The 17,936-nt window shown below is 49.1% G+C and overlaps 1 protein-coding gene across 1 annotated transcript in view; it reads left to right on the top strand.

Moving 5' to 3' along the window:
* LOC119180339 (pre-mRNA splicing regulator USH1G) overlaps positions 1-17,936 on the top strand; it is a 156,564-nt gene that overhangs the window by 99,178 nt on the left and 39,450 nt on the right. The window lies entirely within an intron of this gene.

Genomic DNA, 17,936 nt, shown 5'->3' on the forward strand with positions numbered 1-17,936 from the left:
TTACTGTCGCGATGGGGAAGAAGCGAGATTAGTGGAAAGCGGGGCTTTCAACGGAGTTGGAACTGCGATGCGTGCCACGACTGTCGCCAGGTGAATCCGTGCTTCCAGCCGCCTTTATCGTATAGCGCTAAAAATCTTGATCCTGTTGGATCTAAAGCACCGCGCGCGCGTTCTGGGTGCCAGACACGATTGGCAGGTGATAAGATCACGCAGTGCGATAGCGACAGCGAGAGCTAGATTCTAGCGCCACGATGACGGTGGCTGAAAGCGCGAATTCGTGTAGTGACAGTTGAGCCATGTCGCAGTTCGATTGGGCAATTAGCAAACCCGAGACTGGGTTGCACGAGCACAGGGCCGGCTTTACTGGCTGAACTTGGGAAGATGTTTTTTGGCCGGTGGTGGGTGGGGTTATGCTACTGATGCTGCTGCTCTCATATATGCATAATTTGCATTGACGTCACGATGGCCCCGCCGCGGTGGTCTAGTGGCTAAGGTACTCGGCTGCTGACCCGCAGGTCGCGGGATCGAATCCCGGCTGCGGCGGCTGCATTTCCGATGGAGGCGGAAATGTTGTAGGCCCGTGTGCTCAGATTTGGGTACACGTTAAAGAACCCCAGGTGGTGGAAATTTCCGGAGCCCTCCACTACGGCGTCTCTCATAGTCATGTGGTAGTTTTGGGACGTTAAACCCCAGATGTCAACGTCACGGTGGCGGCCATCTTGAGGTACCGAGTGCAGAGAACCGTCTGTGACGTCACTTAAAATCTACCGTGATATCTTAAGCAGAACCCTCCCCCCAAACAGGGAGAGATAATCCGACAAGATTTTCAGGGGAGGAGGGGGGCTTGCTCGGGCATGCAGCAATATTCAAGGTGGCGGAAAAAAGAGTCGCTAAGAACAAAAAATGCATATCCGTGGTTCTTATCAAATGCTTTATTGAATGAGCATGCCCCCACTACTTCCAAAATACCGATGCAACAAGCAAAATGGCAGGAATGGGGGGGGGGGGTGGCACGCTGTGTGATTGGCGCATTTTGCATACGATATGTTAATATACTGACTCTGTTATGTTAAATCTGTGGTTGCACATCTCTCGAAAAAAACGGGGTGGGGGTGGGGGGGGGGGCTTGCTCGGGAATTTACGCTATTTATTGTTCGACCTCCTATCTGTTTCATACAAGTGCTTTAACGCCGCAGCTAACGGTAGTTATAGCGCGAGAACAGAACGACGACGCAGAGACAAGAAGGACCCGAAGGACACCTCTTGCCTCTGCGTCGTCGTTCTGTTCTCGCGCTGTAACTATCGTCATGTCATCATACCAACCAAACCAAGCTGCCACACTTCTAAGCCGCAGCTAAGTTATGCCAGCACGAGTGTCGTCTGCTGCTCGTATTATACATATATTCTAGCAGACGACGTCCTCACCGACCGGAACTGACGAAATCCAGAGCGCAAGGTCACGTGAGGCTCGTGTTGGCCCCCCCGGCTATCATAACTCACCTCTGAAAACCGACCTGATTTCCGGTCGTGCCTTGAAAACACGTCGTCGTGCGTTCCGTAGTTTCGTGCCGGGTGCCTGCTTCTTTCGGCGGTGAAGCAGACGACGCTTTTTCGTGACCGGAAGCTGTTCGGGAAGGGCTGCACAAGGTCACGTGGGTCCCGAACGTTAGGCAGTGCCTGCGGCAGCAGATGCGTTCTCGCTTAGTGATTGATTGATTGATTTGTGGGGTTTAACGTCCCAAAACCACTATATGATTATGAGAGACGCCGTAGTGGAGGGCTCCGGAAATTTCCACCACCTGGGGTTCTTTAACGTGCACCCAAATCTGTGCACACGGGCCTACAACATTTCCGCCTCCATCGGAAATGCAGCCGCCGCAGCCGGGATTCGAACCCGCGCCCTGCGGGTCAGCAGCCGAGTACCTTAGCCACTAGACCACCGCGGCGGGGCTCTCGCTTAGTGTCTGTCACGCGTTTGTGTTTTGACTGTTCATTCCCCACAAGAAAAAGAAAGAAAGAAAAAAAAAACCGGCATGATAGCCTCCACATAGCGTGTTACTCGTTTAATTTCGAACACGAAGACGAAGATTTCTGCAATGAGCATGCTGATGAAGGTTTCAGAACAGATAAAGGTTTTGGCTGGGAATCGCTCATTAGTATTCACACAATATAATTGTTTCATAGCGTTCCACGTTAACCTTGTGATGGCCAAGCACACTGCAATTTCATCTATGCGGCAATTGTAGCAAGGCACTTGTAATAATTTTCAGAAATGGAAGGAGGGAGGAGGAGGAAGCAACAAAAGGGAGAAGGCAGGGAGGTTAACCAGAAACACATCCGGTTGGCTACCTTACACTGGGGGATTAGGGAAGGGGACTAGAAAAATGAGAAAGATGGAAGAGAGGGAACAGAAATGGAGAATTACAGTTGAACAGATGAGGCAGTACAATGAGACGTCAGTTACAACGTAATTAGTAATTAAATAATCAGACGCCTGCTTATGTGCCGACAGGGGAAATAACCTTTCGGGACAGACGCAAAGCACAATTGCAACGCACGTTTTTTTTTTTGAAATGTGCTTTTGCACAGAAACCGCGACAGTAGCTGACGTTTCGGCTCAGTCCAAATGCTCTCCGCGGCGGCTAGGTGGCATCGTCTGCTTGAGACAGATTTTAAGCCAGTTGTAGCAAGTATACTAGTACTCTGACTAGAATTAATCTATATGCTACCTTTAAGTAGCACATAGAGTAATTGTATATAGAGTTACTAGTTATCGAGCAATTATATAGAGTAATTATATATAGAGAGAGTTATAGAGAGTTATATAGAGTGATTGCATATAGAGTTACTGTATATGATACCTTTTAGGTAGCATATACAGTAACTCTACTCTGACATGCGATGTGACGACGCCTGGCGGCTATCTCGTCAATGGGCTCGTACGCGCGCGATGCTAGAGTAATTAGTCCCTTGTCGCTTTGGTTGTCTTCCTCGCAAGTACCGTACTGTTGAACTCTAGGGAAGATGCAGTCGGCTACAACTTATGCGAAGGTATAAGCTCCACCCATGATGTTGTGGGTGGGACTGACATTGTTTTTTTTATGTTCAACGATGAATTACTGACAAGGAGAATAATGAAGACCACAGACATTATTAAATTCAGTTAAATTTAAAATTAAAATTTGAACTTAAATATAATTGACTCTACGTCAACTATATTATCATAGCCCACGGATTAGCCTTCCTTTTGAAAGCATTAATAAACGCCCGTTAACTAGCTGGCCCGCTCCCCGGCCCGTGGATTCCTGGTGGTAGTCTTCTCATCTTACTCACTTTCTCACTCTACAACTATACTACACTTCTTCCCTTCCCTTCCCTTTCATCTCTTCCCTTTTCTTCTCTCTACCACACTTTCCTTACTTCTCCTTTTTCAATCCATCCCACTAATCCTCAACGGATCCCACTCTTCCTCCTACTCTTCCCCTTTACCTCATCCTATCTCTATTCCACTCCTTTCCTTACCTGCGATACAGTAGAGGTGCTAGCTCTTCTCACAATCTGTCAGTCGACGCATTCCTTGTCTTCCTCGTGAGTATTAAGCGGGTGAACTGGAGAAAAGATGCCATTCACTGAGCGACAACTTATCGACAACTCATGTGGTGCGAAGGCTAAGGGGCTTCCGCGCATTCGTCTTCCTCGGCGAGTAGTATACGTCAGCTTCCGGCTCGCTAGCTGTCGGAGCGCGGCTCGTCAGCTTGCGGTTTTGCTATCTCGCATCGTGAGTGCGTTTTGACGAATATATATATAAACCACGGGTGGTCGAAATATCCGGAGCCCTTCTACTGCGGCGTCTCTCGTAATCATATGGTGGATTTGCGACGTTAAACCCCACATATCAATCAATCGCTGACAAACGTATACACACACAAAAAAAGGGAAGTGAGAGGAGACCCTTAGAATGTGCAGGGTACATTTTGGGGCCATATTGCGAGTATATTTTTTCTTGGAGAACTGAGCAGTACATTTTTGGCCGTGCGATGACCCACTGTGTCATGGACGCCATGTTTATTTTGGAAAACGGGCGTGCTGAAAAACTAGTGCTGTATAAAAAACGAAAAAAAAGGAAGAGATTTTTGTAAGGTATACCTACGACTCCCCTTAACTGTTTGAATCTCATAACTAATATAGCAGCATTTATTTCAGCAAGGCAAATCAGAAAAGTTATCGGTAAACCTAAAGGGGTACTGACGCGAAATTTCGGGACCGAGTTAGCCTGCGGGATCGATTCTCGTGAACATTCGTATATCACCTGCAAGATATCAACAGCGAATATAGCTTGGAGGGTATTTTAAATTAATTTTGATGCTTGCGTGCGCGAACGACTCCATAGCGCTATAGACACCCTCGCAGGTGACCCCGAGGTGACCCCCTACTTCCCCCACGTCACCACGCTGCGGTCAACAAAACAAGTTATGATGACGTCATAGCCGCCATTTTTTTTTTGCCGCGTTAATTCCCGAAGTCTATATTTCTCGGCGGCTGATTGCGAGTGCGTGGCTGTGGCGCATGCTTAGAAAGTGTGTTTGGCGACATTTCAGTCACGCGTTTCCTATTCGAAGGTAATTCTTGATGCGCACCGTGCGGAAGTGCGTCACAGTTCTGTGTGCTGACGTGGTCAAGAGCTGCACACGCTAGGTGGCGACAGTTGCACCCAGTTTTTGGAACTATCTCAAAGCGAAACTCAAGCTCATTCATAATGAGGGACCTGTAAATAATTATCTGTCGCGTGCTTCAGCAAACGATGTGTCGGGTCGTGACTAACAGGCCGCCAGCAACGCATTGCAATAGAAAAGACGCGAGGCCAAAGCTTTTTTTTTTGTGTCACTACCCCTTTAAGTACTATTTTATGGCTTCGTAACAGGCATGGGCTTTGGTTCTGTCCCTTCCACAGTGCTGTCTAGAAAAGTTGTCGCCGAGTATAGTACAGGAAAGGCCACTAAAAAGAACGTACGAGCAGTAACTTTCCCACGGAGCGTGAGGGCCCTGGTTAGACAGCTCCGCCCCCACGCGGCGGAGGGGGACAATCGCGACCGACAGTTCCACGCGGAGTCATACATCATGTCACCTTCACCGATTGAGTTCTCCGTGCGAAGAACAAAAGCGAGCTGCAAGCATCGGAACCATTAAGGACGGGGGGGTCTGAGGACGTTTCGGCTCCGCTGACCTGCTGCTCTCCGTTCCCGCATGGTGGCGTTGTGTGTGTGTCCTTTGCGGTCCCTGCAGAGCAATAATGTATACCGTATACGCGGAGCGCGCGCCGGTGTAGAGGAACTGGTTATTACAATTGTCCGTAGCTGTACGCAGGGGCCACGTGCGGGTCAGGCGTTCCAGATTTTTGTGGCGCCACAGAAGAGACGCGATGTACACGCGCAGCAAAACAAGCAAACACGCTGCACTTCTACTGGGCTGCCGTTGCTGGGCGCGTTGTAATTACGCGGTCACGTGATATGGCCGTGGGATGAGCTCTATGTGTACCAACCGTGCGTGATAGAACGGTGTGACTCCGAGCCGTGAACCCCGACGGCCGGTCCTCAGGGACACGACGTGTTCGAAGGACGTATAGATTTTTGTTTCCCGGACTACTTGTTGCGACGAAGGTTATGTTGTCACGTGGTCGTGAAGGAAGAAGGCGACGGCGAAGCCATTAAAAGCGAAACTCGTTACCCGGCGAACTGCGGCCCTGGATATTGATTCTCGTTACTATAGGTGGTACACGTTTTACACTGATAGCGGCGATTATAGTTGTCCGCCGTTGATAACCCGATCGTCGACTAACGCGTCGTGTTCTAAATATCAGCGTCTGGAACTTTCATCGTCATCGCTGGTAATCCCAGCTCCCGCGTAAACTGTAGTCGCGCGCGGCGCGCAATCTTAAGAACTATCGGCAACAATTGTGAATCATCCCAAATATTGATTCGCGGCCTGCGCTGAGCGCGCTGACAGTTCTTGCGTGTGGTACGCGATCACATCGCATAAAGAAGTAAAGGCGCGTGGCGATGGGAATGAATTGCACCGACTCCGTGAAACCGCCATGTTGATTGATATGTGGGGTTTAAACCACCATATCATTATGAGAGACGCCGCAGTGGAGGGCTCCGGAAATTCTGGCCACCTGGGGTTCTTTAACGTGCACCTAAATCAGAGCGAATGAGCCTACAACATTTGATTGGTTGATTGATTGATTGATTGATTGATTGATATGTGGGTCTTAACGTTCCAAAACCACCACATCATTATGAGAGACGCCGCAGTGGAGGGCTCCGGAAATTTCGACCAGCTGGGGTTCTTTAACGTGCACCCGAATCTGAACACGCGGGCCAAAAACATTTCTACCTCCATCGGAAATGCAGCCGCCGCAGCCGGGATTCGAACCCGCGACCTGCGGGTCAACAGACGAGTACCTTAGCCACTAGACCACAAAGGCGGGGCGAACCGCCATGTTGAAATACCAACATGCGAGATGCGCGAAGTTTGTTGTTGACATCATCATTAGCATATGCCCGCTGCAGAGCCAGAACTCTCCTATATGCTCCGCCAATCGACGCGATAATAATAATAATAATAATAATAATAATAATAATAGTTACAGTGACATGCTCTAGTATTATTTTTGGCGTGGGGGGCGGAGTCTTTGAGGGCAGTGCGTTGTTATGCTGCCATGAACCATACTCAATGCCCTATTTTAAGTATTTCTTTCTCATTTTTTTTTTACATTTGAGTCACCATTTTTAAACCACGTTTGTGTATATTGTTGTGTCTGTCGCACGCTAGTCTTGCTGACTATTTGTTCTCGTCGCCGTTTTTTTTTTGTTTTTAAATATCCTCCCTTTTCCTCATATAACGCTTCCTGCCGGGCCTGCTATAGTTACTTCGCAAATAAGCAGCCAGCTTAAAAATTTACCAGCTTCCGTCGGGTATACTGCTGAGGAGGTCATCATGCGAGACACTGCAAGTTCACTCGAATCACATGATTGATGGCGAAGCACGACGATTCACTCACAAGTCGGTCGATACACTTTTTCATTCACGTCCAAGTCACCTGATCCACATTAACGAACGATGTACTTTAATTTGCACTCCCAGTCTTCTGGCGTCATTGAAACTGTACATAACGAAACGAGAAATACGGTATCATTCGTGATGACGTGGCCACCAGATTTTTCAACGACTGAGCCCTACGGGAGCTTTCAATTGAAATTGATTTGATATGTGGGGTTTAACGTCCCAAAACCACCATATGAGAGACGCCGTAGTGGAGGGCTCCGGAAATTTCGACCACCTGGGGTTCTTTAACGTGCACCCAAATCTGAGCACCTACAACATTTCCGCCTCCATCGGAAATGCAGCCGCCGCAGCCGGGATTCGAACCCGCGACCTACGGGTCAGCAGCCGAGTACCTTAGCCACTAGACCACCGCGGCAGGGCTTCAGTTGAAATTAAGAAACAAATGAATATAAAAAGGAAAAAAAAAAGGTCAGGCTCGCGAAAGCGATCGTTGGGCCCGTTTTGTATGTAAGTACGTTCAACGTGCCCCATTTGTACTGCTGTTCCCCGACTCGTTTTTTTCTAACGGCGAATCCTGCTACACGTGCGTCTGTGTGTCCGGTTTCCTTCCCAAGTGCCATCTTCAGCGCAACGGTCTGTCCACTGCGCGTGTACACTCCTCCTCCGGCCAGGTCCGAACGGAACGGGGTCATCGTCGGCACGCGGCGTCCATTTCAGAAAAGTGGACGACCTCTCGCTCGAGGAGTGGGCGGCGGGATGTTGGTTCGCTGACTGACCTCCCTTAGCGCTGACCTCTTCCTCCCTACCTTCATTTGTGTTGGCGATGAAAAAAAAGAGAAAAAAAAAAGCCTAACCGCCGTCCACTTCAAGTCCCGCCTCGTCTCTCGTTGTATACTGGTCCTTATCTTTCTATAGAATGACAAGTGTTCCGTTTTGCCTCCTTCCGGTAATTGATGGATATGTGGGGTTGAACGTCCCAAAAACGACCATATGATTACCAGAGAGACGCCGTAGTGGAGGGCTCCGGAAATTTCGACCACCCGGGGTTCTTTAACGTGCGCCCAAATCTGAGCACAGCTGCTTGGTATATATTCGCTATTGCTGCATGAACGTGTAAATGTGGGCAAGTTGGTTTACGTTCGCGGTGAAGATAAGCCGCCCGAAGCGCAGATGTACGGAAGTGCAGGCAAGGAAAGGAGGAGAAAGTGTGACGAAGGCGAGCGCCGATTGCCAACTGGTTTCGTTGCTCTCCGTGCACACGTGTAGGGGATGGTCTGTGGGGTCGAACGTGACGTCACAAACAACACGTGTCACGTGAATTCGCGAGAATAGAAAGGCCTTGAGACGGGTGTGTGAGACACTACAGTGACATTACAGAGATGGTGAAGCAGCAGTGAGGGTAAACATTGAGAAGCCGCACTTTTGGCGCACACACACACACACACACACACACACACACACACGCACGCACACACACACACACACACACACACACACACACACACACACACACACACCATATCAGAGCAAAATAAAACCACGTCTTGTAAGTCAGTATGACTACTATAGCAAGACGGCAGCCTCAGGACTTCAAAGACAGCGCGTAGCTTTCACCAGCCCACATATCCATTACTAAGCGCGCTCTTCTCACTTGCGTATAGTCCCAAATAAGAAAGTAATATTTAGTTGTCGAAATCGGAACAAGATAAGCGTTCGCAACATTCGAACTCTTGAGGCCACGTGCTCCCGTGTGTTCCAAGCCACACTGAGCGCGACTGTATATTCAGACACTGCGCTGCGTTTGCCACCCTCCTTTCCCTGCGCTCGCTCTTCATTACACGGTGCGCGTGTTTTGCTGTCACGCTATCGCTCCAAAAATAATAAATAAATAAAATAATCTCAATGTTGCAAGCGTACGAGGGGATCACATGGTCGTGGTGCTGTAAATGACGATGACGCGAACGAACCTGTATGCTCGGTGCAGAGGGGCAGAAGAAAATTGAATCCCGCCTGTAGCACGCAGAGGCTACAAGGAAAGAAGCAAAACGCCCTTGCATAGTCTCATTCGCTTCTTTCTTTTCACGCACACACACATATATGACACACAGCTCCCTGCTCTATAGTGCAAGTTTCTCTCGCTGTCTGAACAATCAGTGCTGGAAAGACGACATGATTTGTGTGCTCACAGAAAATCAGTGAAGGCCTTACTGAACTTCTTGCGTGGCAGCGGCCTATTGTATAGACTGTAGCACCCCAGCTCCCCCCCCCCTTTTTTTTTCGCGCGCGTCTATTCCCCTCTTCGCTTTCTTTCCAATCTTTCTTCCCCATTCCCCCTTCCCCTAGTGCAGGGTAGCAAACAGAATGCCCCATTTTCTGGTTAACCTCCCTGCCTTTCCCTCATTTTATTCTCTCTCTATTCTCTATTCTCTCGCTACTTCACGCCGTTTGCTTCTCTCGCTCGCGAAATCAGCTCGCCAGGGAGGCCGCAGTGATAGAGCGACACGATCTAGCAACGTGGTCGTTGCGCGCCTATACCCTGTTTTGTGTGTACAAACGCCTCTCCCCCCCCCCCCTCGCCCCGCCACGGTGGTCTAGTGGCTAAGGTACTCGGCTGCTGACCCGCAGGTCGCGGGATCGAATCCCGGCTGCGGCGGCTGCATTTCCTATGGAGGCGGAAATGTTGTAGGCCCGTGTACTCAGATTTGGGTGCACGTTAAAGAACCCCAGGTGGTAAAAATTTTCGGAGCCCTCCTCTACGGCGTCTCTCATAATCATATGGTGGTTTTGGGACGTTAAACCCCACAAATCAATCAATCAATCACCCCCCCCCCCCCGCGTGCGTAAGTGGTGCCCTCTCAAGAGCAGCAACGGGGACAGCCGCAGTTTACGAATCGTGTGTTCTCTATTTTTTTGCTCCTTCACCGAGTCATCGGATTCGTATTCGAAGGTGACAGGCCTGGTGGCCACAAGTACGCGTTCCAGCGCGCAGCTTTTCGACGCGCTGTCACTTCTGATTGATAAGCGGGGTTTAATGTCTCAAAACCACAATATGATTATGAGAGACTCCGGAAAAGTGGAGGGCTCCGGAAATTTCGACCACCTGGGGTTCTTTAATAACGTGCACCCTAATCTGAGCAGGCGGGCCTACAACATTTCCGCCTCCATCGGAAATGCAGCCGCCGCAGCCGGGATTCGATCCCGCGACCTGCGGGTCAGCAGCCGAGTACCTTAGCCACTGGACCACTGCGGCGGGAACGCGCTGTCACTTCTAGAGTTGTTTGCTTGCTTGATTTCGTTTGTGATTATCAATTTTGCCTTGTACGTTTGTTTACGTTGTTCCTTGCCACTCCTTCTTTGGGCCACGTGGCCTTCGGTATGTTGTAAATGAATAAAAATAAGTAAAAACACTGGAACCCGGGTCCGAGTCAGTTTTCTGCTATACACCCTGCTGAGCGCTGCTGCAACTTGGTGTCCTCTTTTTCTTACCTCTTCAGTCGCTTTTAAAGACGATAGCCTTTCTTGGGGACCTTCGACGCAAAAATTTCGTCGGTCTGTCTGTACGCTTCTCTGTTTGTCCACTCTCAACGACACCGGGCACTTGAAACGGCTGACCCCATCCGCAGCGCCCACCAATGTTGCTCAAGGTTCAGCGTTCATACTTGTGCAATTGTCAATTATAAAGCAATTATCGCGCATGTCTAGGGCACCATAACAACACGTATATATTCTGCATGCGCGTCTTTTACTAGAAAATGCATACATAAGTAAATTTTAAGGATCGTAGCGCTAATCACGCTGCGCTCACTGTGCAACGCTTGCACAAAAAAGAGAGTGTTTCGAACGCTTTGCTAAGGCGAGACGGTGGTGGCACCTACCCGTCGCTTTGCGTTCTACACCTTATCACCTTTGAGACGGGCGCGCACACCTGTCCAAGAGCCACGCGCTTCGTTTTCCAAGAAAACTGCCAGATGGCGCTCATGTCTCACGTGTGACGTGACTTGATGATTCGCCTCCGCTGCACGCTCGAAGCACTCTAACGCAGCGCCTCCAGAATACCATTCACCGATTTTCTTGCGCAGAACATCAAATAAATGTTTTGTTCACTCTCTCCACACGCAAGACTATCGTCTTTCGACGACATTTGCAGATTAACATGCAGATACGGGGCCATTTTTTTTTGGATACGTAAATAATGCCTTTGCGAATTTGTTCCGCTAAGTTCTGTATACTAGTCTCATCGAAACTGTTCATCCATAGTTGAGGTGTTCAGACATGGACAGTTCTAACCACATGATGCAAAATAGGCTTTTTTTTTGCGTGCACAATTTTCGCATTCCACCTTATAAGCAGTTGAAACATCCATTTATAGGAGTTGTAGTGCACCTATAGTTGTTGGAGTCAGTGGGGCGTTCTTATCTCTTTCTCATCATTTTTTCCCAGATTTATTTATGCATTGAATAATTTATCACATAAATAAACGCTACCAATCGCAGATGTGGCGCTTAAGAGCCTGAGTATATGGATTCGATTTCCATAATTGTAGAGTTTTTTTTTACATATTAAGTGCTAGAAAAAAAAAACTAGTTCTCAGCACTTCAGAGAATAAACGCGTGACCTGTAACGTATACGTATAAGTAAGCAGTAATAAACAAAAAAATAGATATATTCATTTCTTACGAATGCATGAACACTTACAAAAGTCGAATAAAATATGCGGAAATAAACACGCAGTCGTATTTATTGTCACGTGGTCGTGACGTGGATGAAGACAGCAGTAGGCGAAGATTTAACCGTTTATTCGGCCGAACGAAACTGAAAGTCAGGTTACCGCACTGATATCGGCTGATATCGGCTGTACACTGATATCGGCGCGCAGTCTGTCGCTCGTCGATAATCTGATCCGTGGCAAGGCGCGTCTGCATTTGTACAGACTTGTACACTGTTAAAGGGAACACCTGCGTGATCAGCATGTTTAGATTTCGCTATCTTACGGAATCATAGCGGCTTAGATATGCATAAGGCTACTAATGGTTGAATATTCCGACTCCTCTTGACAGACTGTTGACTTGCATAAAGATCGTTTTTTTACCCCCGTATTCACAAACGCTCCTCGACTCGACTTTCACCCTTCACTTGACAGAGTTGAGCACTGCGCCACAGCTCGGCTCAAAAATGACGCTGCACTGCTCAAGAATTGCAGCAGCTTATCGCTGATATGCAGTTACTTTCCGTGCCTAGAGACGGCGCTCACATCGGCTTTCTCAAGTGGAGGTGAAGCGTTGAGTGAAGCGACGTTCTAGAGTACGGAGGTTAATCCACTTGCTCTTACAGGGCCAGACATATTGATGGTGTGTATTGGAGTGTTCCCTTTAGCAGTGGACCATACTGTACATGCGGCGTCGAACATTCGAGCTTTGTCACTAGTGGCTGCGTTCCTTCTAAAATCAAGTTAGGTGTTCGCACTATAGGTTTTCGCGCCCAAGCCTAACAAATCATTCCAAGGTAATGTGGGATACTCCCAGACGTTCTGGCACGATTTACGCAAGGCGCTGTTTACACGTGCGATGGGCCGGCAACAGCAAACCGAAAAAAAAAACACAGCATATTCACGGAGTGAATGATGATGAGTGGGACGAAGCGTCCGCCAGTCCGTCCGCGCTTTCCGTCCGTTCGTTCTTGCTTTCGTCCGTCCGTCCGTGCGACCGTCCGTCCGTTCGTCTGGGCGTCCATTCATCCGTCCGTGCATCTGTCTGTCCGTGTGTCCGTCCATCTAGTGAACACTGCAAGTGCCACCATCTCGCATCTTTTCATTATATATCATATAGAAGTACCGCCATCCAGCGGACATTCTAAGGACTAAACGAGAGGTGGCTACCTACTACTACTACTACTACTACTACTACTACTACTACTACTACTACTACTACTACTACTAGTACACTACTACTACTACTACTACTACTACTACTACTACTACTACTACTGCTACTGCTACTGCATACATCGGGGATGCTACCCACGGCTTAAGGTTTTTGCGATCACATACACAATCACAAGTGCGTAAACACCTCCAAACAACAACAACCAAAAGCTATACACACATAGACAGGTGACGGACATTCAAACACAAACGCAACACACGAAAGGTGCGCGTATACAGATTTAAAGCGCACGTGTGCCACTTACACGACGCGAACGACGTGTCTATACACGTGCGCACAGCACGCGACTGCTGAAACAAAAGAAGTGCTAAGAAAGAAACAAAGCAAAGACGAACGCGAGAATAAAGAGGCCGACGTGAAATGAGCGATCCATTTCGCGTCGTGTCCCGTATAATGGAGGATCGCACGGAGCCGCAGTGTCGTAGCGCACGCACGTGTGCGTCTGCGCTTTGCGTGCCCCGGACGCGACGATCCATATAGCGTTTATCACCGCGGTCGTCGACAATGAGTCGGCGTTTAATGGCGGGTACCACCGCCGCCGCAGGTGTGAACCATTTTGCGGCACGTCTGCGTGAACTCGAGTACCCGACAAAGGTTGGTCGGCTGCGGTTATAGTGTCACGTCACGTGTACAGATGGGGCTAAAACCGCATATTCCCGGCATAGAGTTTCTCAAAATTAACTAGAGGGCACTCTGGCGCTGCGATCGTTCAGCGACCGGTGGTAGTGGTTAGAATGAAGAGGAAAAAGGCACCTAATTTCTGTCTGCCTTCAGGCGACACGGCGCAGTGCCTTATAGGGGTGGGGGAAGGAGGGATAAAAAGAATAGAGGGAAAATAGATGAAGAAATATACAGGCAAGCAGCGGAAAAAAGAAGGAGATAGGAAAGTGGGGATCCGGTCGAAGCAGTCCAAGGGCGGGGTGCCACAATGCGAGAGCTGCACGGCGTCAGGAGACCGCGGAGGGCGAACCAGTCGGTGAGAGCTACGCTGGCGTCGGAGATCGCGAGGGCACAACCGTCCAGCTTGAAATCCTGCGAGCGAATCCCTCGAATCCAGCGACCGTGGGAATGATGGGTAGTACACACATTTGCCTAGTCTTCGTACTTGCGGGTGGCGAATCGTACGTACTTGCGGCTTCGTTTATTGCCGTGTTTCGGTTTTGTTTTCAAAGAGAGATTCAACCCTTTTGAACTTCGTGACTCAATTTGGAAAGGTAATTCGAAAAAAAAAATAGGATGGTAAAGCGCTATCGCTGAACATTTTGCGGATTTTTGTTTCGCGAGAAAACAGCTTCAAGCCACACGAACACGCGCGGAGCCAAGAGCAGGCCAGAAATAAGAAGTTTAGACAAATGTGTGTACTATACCCATCATTCCCATGCTCGCTGAAGCGCTGTGCATTGCAGCTCCCATAGACACTAGCGCCAGAGTTCCCTCTAGTAAGTAATGTGGGATACTCTATGATTCCCGGCAGCAGTCATACAGAACAGGGTTCTCAAACTCGGTCTTGTATATGGACTGTTTTACGGGTGGGTTTCAGCGCCGCCATATTGGACTGGTAACATTTTGTGTTTCTCATATTTTTCCTACAGACATACGCATCGAAACGGTTCAGTTAGTGCATATGAATGTTTCGAGCCTGATTATTTCACGCCGCAAGATGCAAAAAAAAAAAAATATCGGCTTAACAGTCCGAGATGGTGGCGCCCAGGGGCGTAGCCAAGGAGTGGCACACCAGCAACGGACCCCCGATTTTTTTTTTCGCTATGGCGTAAAGGGCGAAAAAATGGTCGTTTTGAGTGGGTGTGCCCCTCACGAAATAAATTTCTGACTAAGAACCTGGCGGCGTCCATCCGTCTCAGATAAAATAGTCTATATCATATAATAGAAAAGGATGGGAATGAGAACTAGAGAATGAATCAAGAGCAGAGCAAGAAGGAGGTGTGAGGGTATAGAGCCATAAAGTTTCCTACAACTACACTAGCGGGAACTCTGGCGCATTAGTGCCCATGGGAGCTGCGACGCGCGGCGCTTCTGCGAGCTCGGGAATTATGGGTATAGCACACGCATTTATCTGATCTTCGTTATTTTGGCACGGCTTGGCTCTTTGTGGCCTGAATCCGCTTTGCTGCAAGACGAAGTTCGGCAAAGGTTTAGCAGTTCCACCTCACCACCTCGACCCGCGTCGACGCTGGTTGGTCGGGTTCGAAAAAAATGTCAGCACTGGCGACCTCAGCAGCGTTTGTTTAGCTTTGAGATATGAATCTTCCTGCGGGGCTCCCCTTTATATTCTTTTTTCGAGCAGGTGATATAAGGGGGCGGACGTCGCCGACACGTGTGGCAGAAACCGGTGATAGTGAGCTGCAGCAGACGCAAGAACGAGCGCAGTTCGCCATGGTGAATAGCGTATACGTAATTGCGGGTAGGTTCTTGACTGATATGTGACCACCGTATGATTTAGAGACGCCGTAGTAGAGGAATACGCAAATTACGACCACCTGGGGTTCTTTAACGTGGACCCAGATATGAGCAGACGGGCCTACAGCGTTTTCGCCCCCATCGAAAATGCAGCCAGCCGGGATTCGATCCCGCAACCTGCGGGTCAGCAGCCGAGTACATTAGTCACTAGACCACGGGAGTACATTAGTCACTAGACCACCGTGGTGGGGCGCGGCTAGGTTCTTTTCGAGGGGATGCAAGCCGTCATTGTAGACCAGATGTCCCGAGTAGACAATTGCCCCGCCGCGGTGGTCTAGTGGCTAAGCTACTCGGCTGCTGACCCGCAGGGCGCGGGTTCAAATCCCGGCTGCGGCGGCTGCATTTACGGTGGAGGCGGAAATGTTGTACGCCCGTGTGCTCAGATTTGGGTGCACGTTAAAGAACCCCAGGAGGTTGAAATTTCCGGAGCCCTCCACTATGGCGTCTCTCATAGTCATAAGGTGGTTTTGGGACGTTAAACCCCACAAATCAATCAATCAATCAATCAATCAATCAATCCGAGTAGACGATTGCATCTTTGCGAGAGTGACATTTTTTTTTTCGCCTTCAGCGTGAGTCCATTATCTTGCAGCCGGCGCAAGACATCCTGGAGTACCGAGTATTTCCGGTTTTGACGTTCCGCTAATAATACGTCGTTCGAGCATATGTATACCTGCACAGCTGGAAGGCCTTGGTTGCAGCCAGGACAGTCTCCATGGGCCGCTGAAAACGGAAGATGGTCATATAGGAACAACCCCTTGTGTGTGTTTATCAAGGCCAGCTACTTCACTTCCTCACCCAAGGGAAGTTGGTTTTATTAGTCCTTTAGGCTCAAAGTGCTGAAGGAAATTCCGCCACAACGCGACTGGAAAATATTTTCGTTGTTAGGCGGCGGGTACCGCTCAGTTATGGGGGCAGCATTAACAGTGGTTTCGAAAGATGCGGAGGGGCCCTTATTTTTTTGTCACAACAGGCACGATTGGTGCCGCGCTATCAGAATGTGCTACGGACGATGAAATGCCTTCGCTCACTATAAGCGTTCCAGCTGAGTTTCCAGTTTCTGACGGGGGGGGGGGGGGGCGTAACGGACAGGCCGCGCCTTGTGGAATTTTGGTTGGGTACCTTCTCAAAGGTGGAATTTCACGGGTGGCCCTTGAATGATTGTGAGCCCTGGTCCAAAAAGGGTTGAAGACTCTGTCCAGAGGTAGTCGAAAATCGACTGCTCTGTTCCGAGGAACTTACACAGAAGTATCGACGATGCTTCCGATTATATGCCTTCCACTTTGCCTTGTTTATTTTGCTTTTGCCGTTTTGTTGTCAAAATTGCATCAGGCGGGCACTGGCCTAGCACCAAACACATACACGACCTTACACAGGCTACATGTATTCTAAACCCACAGCATACAGAGATACATGTCCGTGGTGTGGGGCCACACCAACTCTGTTCCACATCACGTGGGAGTGTACACATCACAGTGAAGAACACCACATGAACAACACAGAGGAACGATGGGAGGCACTGCTGTCCAGCTCGGTTATTGCTGATCATCGCTGGCTGGTACAAAGGCTAGAGATGATGGCTAGGGCCAGCGGAGCCCTGGAATAGGGGCCCGACCATTTGGAATGCTCCACGTTATGCACAAATAAAGCTTTTTTTTCTCTCTCTCTGTTGTTTTGTTGTCACAGTAAACATGAGGATGTGGGTCATTGTCAAGCTGTTTTCGCAGCTTTTTCACCCTTGTCCCAGCCATTTGCTGTAAAACTGTACTTGGTAAATAGACTCAACTCAACCCAACAAAGGCTAGGACCATAACACTCTATAACTATCAGGGTCGCAGGGACAGCGTTACCTGTAAACATGGGCTTGGATACACAGTTCAGCGAAATTTAGCAACTTGCCTAGGTATACCATCTGAGCGTCCGTTTGCATTTCGATAACCGCGGACAGCTCAGACGGTGCTTGAGAGACACTTTCTGTGGGATTATCGATAACGACGATCCAGTATCAATTATCACATTCAAGGACACCCCCCCCCCCCCCCCTTCAGTGGATGACTCTGCAAAACGCCTGTAGCAGACGTCGCTTCTCCCGTGCCTCTTAATTTTGCTCTGCAGACTGTTTAAATGTCAATTTCCTCAGCTTCAGATGCCGCGCTGTCAAGCTGAACAGCGTAAGCGGAGCCATCGTGCCTGCCAGGAGCCTCGAATATCCATCGGGAGCGTCGTTTTGTTGGTATATGACCCGTCTTATGACAGCGAAGACATTGATTTCGTTTGCCCGGACAGTCATATGCTGTAGGTGGTCATAGCTTCCGCGGCGTACACAATCATTAAGACGTTGCTATACCTATCTTTGACAGGAGTTTAATACAGGAGTGATGTTTCTAGCTAAACCGCATACAGGTTTACCGCACACTGCCTCATTATCAGGTTTGGTAACGGCCATATAAC

Source organism: Rhipicephalus microplus, chromosome 7 (assembly GCF_043290135.1).
Source record: "Rhipicephalus microplus isolate Deutch F79 chromosome 7, USDA_Rmic, whole genome shotgun sequence".
Classification (NCBI taxonomy): domain Eukaryota; kingdom Metazoa; phylum Arthropoda; class Arachnida; order Ixodida; family Ixodidae; genus Rhipicephalus; species Rhipicephalus microplus.